Source organism: Chlorocebus sabaeus, chromosome 17 (assembly GCF_047675955.1).
Source record: "Chlorocebus sabaeus isolate Y175 chromosome 17, mChlSab1.0.hap1, whole genome shotgun sequence".
Lineage (NCBI taxonomy): Eukaryota > Metazoa > Chordata > Mammalia > Primates > Cercopithecidae > Chlorocebus > Chlorocebus sabaeus.
The window spans coordinates 26,948,147-26,958,210 of record NC_132920.1 but is presented as its reverse complement, the minus strand read 5'-3'; the positions used below and the strand labels follow the sequence as shown (position 1 = coordinate 26,958,210).

Below are 10,064 nucleotides of genomic sequence, written 5' to 3'. Positions count from 1 at the left end.
TAACATAAAATCCAACTTTTGAAAGTGTACAATTCACTGCTATTTAGTGTATTCACGGACGTGTGCAACTATCACCATTATCTAATTTCAAACCATTCTCATCACCCCAAACAAACTTTATACTCATTCCCCTTTCTCCAGCCCCTGGCAAATATTCACACTTTCTGTCTTTACCTATCTGTCTATTCTGGACATTTCCTATAAATGGAATCATACAATATGTAGTTTTTCGTGTTTGGCTTCTTTTCCTTAGCATAATATGTTCAAGGTTCATTCACTTTGTAGCACGTATTGTAACTTTATTTTATTTTATTTTATTTTATTTATTTTGAGACAGTGTCTTGCTCTACAGCTCAGGCTGGAGTGCAGTGGCCCCATCTCGGCTAACTACAACCTCCGCCTGCCGGGTTCAAGCGATTCCCCTGCCTCAAACTTACGAGTAGCTGGGATTGCAGATGGCTACTTTTAGTACTTTTAGTAGAGCCATGTTTAGTACAGCCGTGTTGGCCAGTCTGGTCTCGAACTCCTGACCTCAGGTGATCCGCCTGCCTCGGCCTCTCAAAGTGCTAGGATTACAGACGTGAGCCACCACGCCTGACCTAGAACTTTATTTCTTTTTGTCGTCGAATGTTTGAATTTTTTGAGTTGTCTTTCCAGGGATCTCTTTGAGCCAACCCATTTCTCAGTATCAGTTGGGGGAAAAAAAGGGAGAGATTTTAAAAAATGCAATTTCCAGGCCGGACGCGGTGGTTCAAGCCTGTAGACCCAGCGCTTTGAGAGGCCAAGGCGGGCGAATTGCCTGAGCGCTGGAGTTTGCGACCAGCCTGAGCAACACGGTGAAACCCCCGTCTCTACTAAAATACAAAAAATTAGCTGAGCCTGGTGGTGTCCGCCTGTAGTACCAGCTATTTGGGAGGCTGAGGCAGGATAATTGCTTGAACCTGGGAGGCAGAGGTTGCAGAGTGCCGAGATGCAGCCACTGCGCTCCAGCCTGGGCGACAGAACGATACTCCGTCTCAAAAAAAAAGCCAAAATTAGCCTTCGAGCCAGCTAGGAGTCGAACCTAGAGTCTTCTGATCCGTAGTCAGACGCGTTATCCATTGCGCCACTGGCCCGCGGTTGTGTCTGCGATTACTGGCCCATCAGTCTGCATCTGTCGATTATCGTTGATGTGTCTGCTGCTCTTTCTCCGTCCCCTTCCCCTCCCCCACCGCCTTCCTCCTCCTCCTCCTCCTCCTCCTCTTCTTCTTCTTCTTCTTTGTTCTTCCCCTTCCCCTTCCGCTGCTGCTGCTGCTGCTGCTGCTGCTTCTTCTCCTCCTCCTCCTCCTCCTCCTTCTTCCCCTTCCCCTTCCCCTTCCCCTTCCTCTTCCTCTTCTTCTTCTCCTTCTTCTCCTTCTCCTCCGTCTCCTCCGTCTCCTCCTCCTCCTCCTCCTCCTCCTCCTCCTCCTTCTTCTTCTTCTTTTTTCTTTTCTTTTCTTTCTTCTTCTTCTTCTTCTTCTTCTTCTTCTTTCTTTTCTATAAGACGGAGACTCGTTCTCTCGCCCAGGCTGGGGTGCAGTGCCGCGATCTTGGCTCACTGCAACCCCCGCCTCCCGGGTTCAAGCGATTCTCCTGCCTCAGTCTATTGAGTAGTTGGGATTACAGGCGCGTGCGACCACTCCCGGCTAATTTTTGTATTTTTAGTAGAGACGGGGTTTCACCATATTGGCCAGGCTGGTCTCCAGCTCCAGACCTCGGGTGATCCGCCCGCCTCGGCCTCCCAAAGTGAGGGAATTACAAGCGTGAGCCACCGCCCCCTTGTGTCTATTGTACTTGTGAAAGCTTCATTAATTTATGCAGTCGGTTCATCTGCTCATTCATTAAATAATTTCATTTTTTAAAAACATACTTGTGTTGGATATCGATGCTTCGTGTGGAACAGTAGTCAGAGATGCAAATACTTTTAAATTTTGAGATAATGAAAAAGAAAATGGAATACTTTACTGAGTTATACATCGTATGTTTTCCATTTCATTCTCCAAAGAACCATAACAAAAGAAACACAACCAAAGAATCATTACAGAGGAAATAATTTCATACTTTATGCAACAGAAAAGACATTAAGAAACATCTCCCAGGCCGAGTGCCGTGGCTTACACCTGTAATCCCAACACTTTGGGAGGCAGAGGCAGGTTGAGCACTTGAGGTCAGGAGTTCGACACCAGCCTGGCCAACATGGTGAAAACCTGTCTCTACTAAAAACACAAAAAATTAACCTGGCGTGGTGGCGCGCGCCTGTGATCCCAGCTCCTCGAGAGGCTGAGGCAGGAGAATCGCTTGAACCGGGGAGGCGGAGATTGCAGTGAGCCGAGATCGTGCCACTGCACTCCAGCCTAAGTGACAGAAGGAGACTCCGTCTCTAAAGAAAAAAAAAAAAAAAAAAAAACCGAAAAGAAAAGAAAAAAAAGAAGCAGGCACATCAATGAAAAAAATGTGAACGACAGTAACTCTATTACGTACATGATGTTCCAAAGCAGAAAATTTCTTTATAAATATAACTATCTGAAGGGAGTGAAACTTGTTTAAATTGACCACAAAGAAAATCGCGCTTTGCCAGAATCCGCAGTCTTGTTCAATGTGTGCCTGGTTGCATTGCAAATCAACTATTTTCTTAGGGATCCTAATGAAGAAAAGATAATCGACAGGCTTGCGTGGATGGGCCAGTGGCGCAATTGATAACCCGTCTGACTACGGATCAGGAGATTCTAGGTTCGACTCCTGACTGGCTCGGAAACCGCTCTTTTCCCCCCGCCAGACGAAGTTTAGCTCTGTCTCCCAGGCTGTGTAGTGCAATGGCGCAATTTCGGCTCACTGCAACTTCCGCCTCCCGGGTTCAAGCAATTCTCTTGCCTCAACCTCCCGAGTAGCTGAGATTAGGGGCGCCTTCCACCACGCTCGGATAATTTTTGTATTTTAAGTAGAGACAGGGTTTCACCATTTTGGCCAGGCTGGTTTCGAATTCCTGACCTCAGGTGATCTGCCTGCCTCGGCTTCCCAAGTGCTGGGATTACAGGCGTGAGCCACCGCGCCCGGCCTTTTTTTTTTTTTAAAAAAAAGAAAAATATATTCCTGTGTATTTTCCTTTTTTTCTTTTTTTTTGAAATGGAGTTTCGCTCTTGATAACCAGGCTGGAGTGCAATGGGGCGATCTCGGCTCACCGCAACCTCCGTCTCCCGGGGTCAAGCGATTCTCCTGACTCAGCCTCCCGAGTAGCTGGGATTACAGGCATGCGCCACCCACGCCCGTCTGATTTTGTATTTTTAGTAGAGACAGGGTTTCTCCATGTTGGTCAGGCCAGATTCGAACTCCCAACCTCAGATGATCTGCCCACCTCAGCCTCTCAAAGCGCTGGGATTACAGGTGTGAGTCACCGCGCCTGGCCTTCCTGTGTGTTTTCTAATTAAAGACAGAAACAGGGCCGGGCGTGGTGGCTCACGCCTGTAATCCCAGCACTTGGGGAGGTCGAGGCAAGTGTATCACGAGGTTAGGAGATCGAGACCATCCTGGCTAACACGGTAAAACCCCGTCTCTACTAAAAAATACAAAAAATTAGCCCAGCGTGGTGGCGGGCGCCTGTAGTCCCAGATACTTGGGAGACTGAGGCAGGAGAATGGCGTGAACCCGGGAGGCTGAGTTTGCAGTGAGCCGAGATCACGCCACTGCACTCCAGCCTGGGCGACAGAGCAAGACTCCGTGTCAAAAAAAGACAGAAACAGGTTCTTAAAGTCCTTTGGAAGAAAATTGATCTGATTTGGCTCTTCACCTTGCACCGTACTGCTGCACAGCACAATCCTAAACTTTAAGTCTGGTTTAACCTTAAGCATCAAACTGAAATTTGAGAAACCTTAAGTCTCTTCGGAAATTGCTTTTTTTTTTTTTTCTTGAGACACACTCTGGCACTGTCTCCCAGGCTGGAGTGCAGTGGCGCCATCTCAGCTCACTGCAGCCTCCACCTCCCGGGTTCAAGTGATTCTTCCACCTCAGCCTCCCAAGTAGCTGGGATTACAGGCGCGGGCCACCATTCCTGGCTAATTTTTGTATTTTTAGCAGAAACGGGGTTTCACCATGTTGGCCAGGCTGGTTTCGAACTTCTGGCCTCAGGTGATCCGCCTGCCTTGGCCTCCCAAAGTGCTGGGATAATAAGCGTGAGCCAGTGCCCCATTGTGTCTATTGCACTTGTGAAAGTTTCATTAATTTATGCAGTCGGTTCATCTGTCCATTCATTAAATAATTTCATTTTTTAAAAACATACTTGTGTTGGATACTGATGCTTCGTGTGGAACAGTAGTCAGAGACCCAAATACTTTTAAATTTTGAGATAATGAAAAAGAAAATGGAATAAAATACATTATTGGGGCATACATCATATGTTTTCCATCTCATTCTCCAAAGAATTGTAACAAAAGAACCATAACCACAAAACCATTATGGAGGAAATAATTTCAGACTCTATGCAACAGAAAAAATTTTAAGAAACATCTCCCAGGCTGGACGCGGTGGTTCATGCCTGTAATCCCAGCACTCTGGGAGGCCGAGGTGGGCGGATCACCTGAGGTCAGGAGTTCGACACCAGCCTGGCCAACATGGTGAAGCCACGTCTCTACTAAAATCACACACAAAAAATTAGCCGGGCGTGGTGGCACATGCCTGTAATCCAGCTCGGGAGGCTGACCCAGGAGAATCGCTTGAACCCGGGAGGCGGAGTTTGCAGTGAGCCTAGATAGCGCCATTGCTCTCCAGCCTGGGCAACAAGAGTGATACTCCGTCTCAAAAAAAAAAAAAAAAAAAAAAAAAAAAAAAAAAAAAAAAAAAAAAAAGAAAGAAAGAAAGAAAGAAAAAGAAAAAGAAAGAAAAGAAAAAAGAAAGAAAAGAAACATCCCCCTTCCCCAAATTAGGTAAAATTGATGTAGCAATTCAATAAAGGTAAACATTTTGACTGGGCACAGTGGCTCACGCCTGTAATCCCAGCATTTTGGGAGGCCTAGGCGGGAGGATCGCTTAAGCCCAGGATTTCGAGAACAGCCTGGGCAACACAGCGAGACACGGTGCTGCCCCCCCGCCCTGACCGTCTCAAAAGAAAAAAAAAAAAAAAGGTAAACATTTGAAGAACAAAATTCATTAACAACCTAGAAACTTGGAGTTAATATAATTACGAAGTTAAATTATAAGTCATCATTAAATTGGCTAAACATTATTTAAGGACTCAATGTAGGCGAAATAGGCACGTGAAAATGCAAAAGTATTTATAAACGGGGGTGGGTGGTCCTCTCCTCTGAAAGGAGAAGCTCGGCAGTTTTGGGCCCCACTGCAGCCACAGTGCACAGCGCCTTTATGCCGACTCCTTCCTTGTAGCCTTGGCCAAGTTGTGTATCCTCCTTTTGTCTCAATTTCCTCATTTCTACTCACTGCTTTTTTTGTTTGTTTTGTTTTGTTTTTTTTTTTGGACAGGAAGTAGGATTTATGGTGAGTATGAAGAGGAGGCAGCACAGCGGAAGCCCTCATGAGTGCAAGGCGCACCCTTGTCCAGAGGGCCAAGATCCGGATATAATTGACCCCACAACCATCTGGGATGAGCCGCTTCTCAGCCACCATGTCTTCAAATTCATTCGCATTGAACTTGGTGAAACCCCCCCTTCTTTGAAATGTGGACCTTCTGGCGGCCAGGGAACTTGAACTTGGCCCTGCTTAGGGCCTCAATCACATGCTCCTTGTTCTGCAGCTTGGTGCGGATGGACATGATAACTTGGCCAATGCGAATCCTGGCCACAGTGCCCTGCGGCCTTTCCAAAGGCACCTCCCATACCTGTTTGGAGCCTGTCAGTCCCAGCACAGGACAACATCTTGTTGATGCAGATGACGTGGAAGGGGTGCAGCCGCCCTCGGATATGAAAGTCATTTTTGCCACAACTTTTTGCTATATACTTACTGACACAAATTTGGGCAGCCACCAGGGCTTCAGAGGAGAGCTGCTCCTATTCATCTGACACCATGTGGCCACAGAGCGGAAACTCATCCCACTTTTGCTTGCTTCCGCCCCAGATCAGAGATGCGAATCTTGGCCTCAGGGGCACCTCAGCAAAAGCAAGACTTTGGGGAAGGCTTGTTTTTACAATACCGGTAACAACCGGCGGAACGGCGGCCCATGGCGACACCAGAAAGACTGAGAGTCACAGCGATTTGTGATTCAGGAATAAAAAAAGGAAACAGAAGCGCTGTGAGCAGGATTTGAACCTGCGTGGGGAGACCCCATTGGATTTCGAGTCCAACACCTTAACCACTCAGCCATCACAGCCCTATAAGGGCCTAGTTATGCATCAAAAACACAAATGCATAGGGCCCTGAGCGCTGTAATTTTCACTGCTAGCCTGTCTTGTTTATTTGCATGTGGGGCTGTGGGGCTGCAACTGTTTACTTTCAAGTGATGTCTGCATATTGTACAGAACATCTATATGCCATTCTTGAGTCTTTTCTTCTTCAGTCAACTGGTCATTTAGAACTCTTATGAGGCCATAGATGTAGATGCGCGTGCGCACACACACACAAAGAAAAGGCAATGTAGCAAGGGTAGATGCCATGACCATCTGTGCCACTTCCTCGTGCAACCTGTTTGTGCCTTTAGGACCTGCTCAATCTTTATCTAATACATCCCATTTCCATTTGATAATGAAATGCTGCTGTGCATGTCTAAATTTATGTCTTGGTAACACACACTATCCAGTTCAAGATCTGCATCTGATCTGAGGCCATATGGTAATGTGGTGGCATGTGGCCAAACATTCAAACTGTACTAAGAACTTGGTAGCAAACTAAAAGCTATTTGTCGAAAGAAGAGTAGTTACCCACAGAGGATGGCGTAACTTTGCTCTGAAATTCTGAAGTTCTGTGCTGTGATTCACCTGTAGAAATTCGCCAACGCCTCCAGATAACATCCCACTTCTTCGACACTAAGCAAGATCAACTCTTCTGGTTCTTATGGTCCCAGTGGCAGAGTCGCATGAGCTGCAACGTGGTCCTGTAGCAGAACGTTCTAGGGCCCCCACTCAAAACTGGGATAACTCAAAACTGGGATATTTTCAGGTTACTTGATAAATCGTTTGGTGTAGTGTGTCCAAATGTTGCCTCCCAAATCCAAAGAGTTCCACTCAGTATTGTACCACTTTCTTTTTTTTTTATTTTTTAATTTTAATTTTAATTTTAATTTTTTTTTTGAGACGGAGTCTCACTCTGTCGCCCAGGCTCACTACAAGCTTCGCCTCCCAGGTTCATGCCATTCTCCTGCCTCAGCCTCCCGAGTAGCTGGGACTACAGGCGCCCGCCACCATGCCCGGCTAATTTTTTTGTATTTTTTTTTAGTAGAGACAGGGTTTCACTGTGTTAGCCAGGATGGTCTCTATCTCCTGACCTCGTGATACGCCCGCCTCAGCCTCCCAAAGTGTTGGGATTGCAGGCGTGAGCCACCGCGCCCGCACCACACCCGGCCACCACTTTCTTAATAAGGAAAGGTATCAGATGCAGCAACTCATAATGCTTCAAACAACTGGACCCCTAGAAATTTCACTGAGGTAGTAAGGCTCTGATTTTTTGTGAGGTTTATTTCCCACCGTCTGGCATACAAATGTCTTACCAATGTTATAGAGTAGTTGCTACCTTCTTGTCACTAAAAATATAATTAATGTAAGAGACCAGTATGGTGTTCTATAGAACGGTAAGGTGATAAAGATCCCTGTGGACTAGTTGGTGACATGGGGTTAGACACTCAATATACCCCCAAGATAGTGAGACAGTCAGGTGGGAGGGGGTTCCTGGATTGCAACCAGCCTGCCCACTGAGGTGGAGCCTCAGAAAGTTCATAGCGTTTGCAGCTGGGAGGAGCCTGACCCCTCCTCTTCCTATGTGGAACCTGGGATTCCAGCTGCTGGGCGGGAAGTGGAAACGCTCTAGTGGAGGGACTCTGGCCTTGCGAGAGTCCCTGTTTCCCCGCTTTTCCCTTTTCACCCAATAAAACCCTGTCTTACTCACTAATTTTCATGGCCGTGGAAGAAAGAACCCCATCTTTAGCTGAACTAAGGAAAAGTCCTGCAACAGTAGGGCAGATAAGGTATACTGCTGGCCTTGCCAGCTAAAAGACCACTGCTTCTGATGGTCTTAATGTTTAAGTATAAAGAAAAAAGATCTAACCATATCAATAACAGCATAGCAGGTACCAGGAGATGTGTTAATATTTCTACTAATGAAACTAAGGGAGGAGACCACTACTACTTCTGCGCCCTCCTCCCCCCACCTTGCCTAGTTCAAAGACAGGAGAAAAGAGAGAAAGAAACAGAAGTAAGATAAATAGCCAGACAACCTTGGCACCACCACCCGGCCCTAGGAGCTAAACGAAGTAATAATAATAACATCAACCCCTGGCCTAAACTACTTGTGTTATCTGTAAATTCCAGACACTGTATGAAAAAAGCATTGTAAAACTTTTTGTTCTGTTAGCTGATGTATGTAGCCCCCAGTCACGTTTCCCATGCTTGCTTGATTTATCATGACCCTTTCACGTGGACCCCTTAAAGTTGTAAACCTTTAAAAAGGCCGAGTCTCTCTTTCTAGGGGAGCTCGGCTCTTAAGACGCGAGTCTGCTGACGTCGGCTCCCGGCCAAATAAGAAACCTCTTCCTTCTTTAATCCAGTGTCTGAGGAGTTTTGTCTGTGGCTCGTCCTGCTACAAAACCACATCTGGAATAGCAGATGCAATTGGAATGTTTACCTGGCCAAATTTTCAATAACTCACTGTCATTCTCCATAATCCATTTGTCTTCTGCAGTTGAATAATGAGTGGAATAGAGATATGGTAAGAGTCACCACTCCTGCATATTTCAAGTCCTTGATGGTGCCATCCTTTCTGCAATCCCTCTAGGAGTACAATATTGCTTTTGGTTTATAATTGTCATAGGTAGAGGAATTTCCAGTGGCTTCCACTTGGCCATTTATATCATAATAGCCTGCAATCTATCACTCATGGAAACAATATAAATATTCTGTCTGGAATTGGGAAAATAACTACAGAGTAGGTTTAGGGATCTGCTGTTCCTACGGTGAAATGGGCCAGAGGCAAAATTTCATTGATTGTCTGACCTCTCTGAGTCCCTAATTTGCCAGGTGGACAATAGTGATGCTTAGTATCTCCAGGAATTAATGTCAGTTCAGGATCTTTGTTTAGTAATTCCTGATATGTCTGCCTATTTCCCCTTTCCCAATGCACAGTCACTCTGGTAAATGGACACAGGCCCCTTTAGAGAAGGGAGGAAGAATAACAGTATAAATTTGTACTAAGTTACGAGTATACTTTCTCAAGGGAAGCTGGCCTTCTCCTCAGTCAAAGCTGGCTTATATCTGGGAATTGGTTGGGAGGCCATGATTCTCTGTTTTGCTGATTCAGGTCAGACTTCTATCTACTAGACTTTTCTGCTTATATAGATCAAGTAAGATATTAAGAAGTTGCACATTTATTTTAATTCTAGGGACATTATATAGTATCCTCATCAATGTCAAAGATCTCTGAGTCAGACTATTCTGATTACTGCTTTTATTCGTTATAGTAAACACACCTGTATTTGTAAACTTGAGCTGCCATAAGATACCACAGACTGGGTGGATTGAACAAAAATTATTTTCTCATAGTTCTGAGGCTAGAAGTCCAAGATGACTTAAAATATTTTGCCTTAATATAATGTGTCCAATACAATTTTGCTAGAAAGAGCATGAGATTCAAAAGTTAGATGAACTATAATCTTGTTTTGATTCTTGTCTGCAATGGGTATATCTTTGGGCAATAAGACAATAGAAAAAATATATCATCGTGACCTTATAAGGAAGACATTACTAGATTCTGATTTCCTTGGGGGCAAAGACTGTATCTCTTTGCATTTGCATTCTGTGGCAGAGTTGGTGGTGTTCTCTACATGTTTCATCTACTTCCCAATATTTCCCAGAAGCCATGACTACTTCTAGTTAATTGACTGCAAACAAAATGCCGAC

General features: G+C 45.4%; 2 non-coding genes and 1 pseudogene across 2 annotated transcripts; all 3 read right to left on the bottom strand.

The window, feature by feature from the left end:
• Positions 1 to 867: 867 nt before the first annotated feature.
• On the bottom strand, positions 868 to 6,183 carry LOC119626714 (large ribosomal subunit protein uL16-like; annotated as a pseudogene).
• On the bottom strand, positions 1,043 to 1,115 carry TRNAR-ACG (transfer RNA arginine (anticodon ACG)). Its single transcript has one exon. It is a non-coding gene; the product is annotated as a tRNA-Arg (tRNA).
• A 66-nt stretch (positions 6,184 to 6,249) lies between the features above and the next one.
• On the bottom strand, positions 6,250 to 6,331 carry TRNAS-CGA (transfer RNA serine (anticodon CGA)). Its single transcript has one exon. It is a non-coding gene; the product is annotated as a tRNA-Ser (tRNA).
• Positions 6,332 to 10,064: the final 3,733 nt, after the last annotated feature.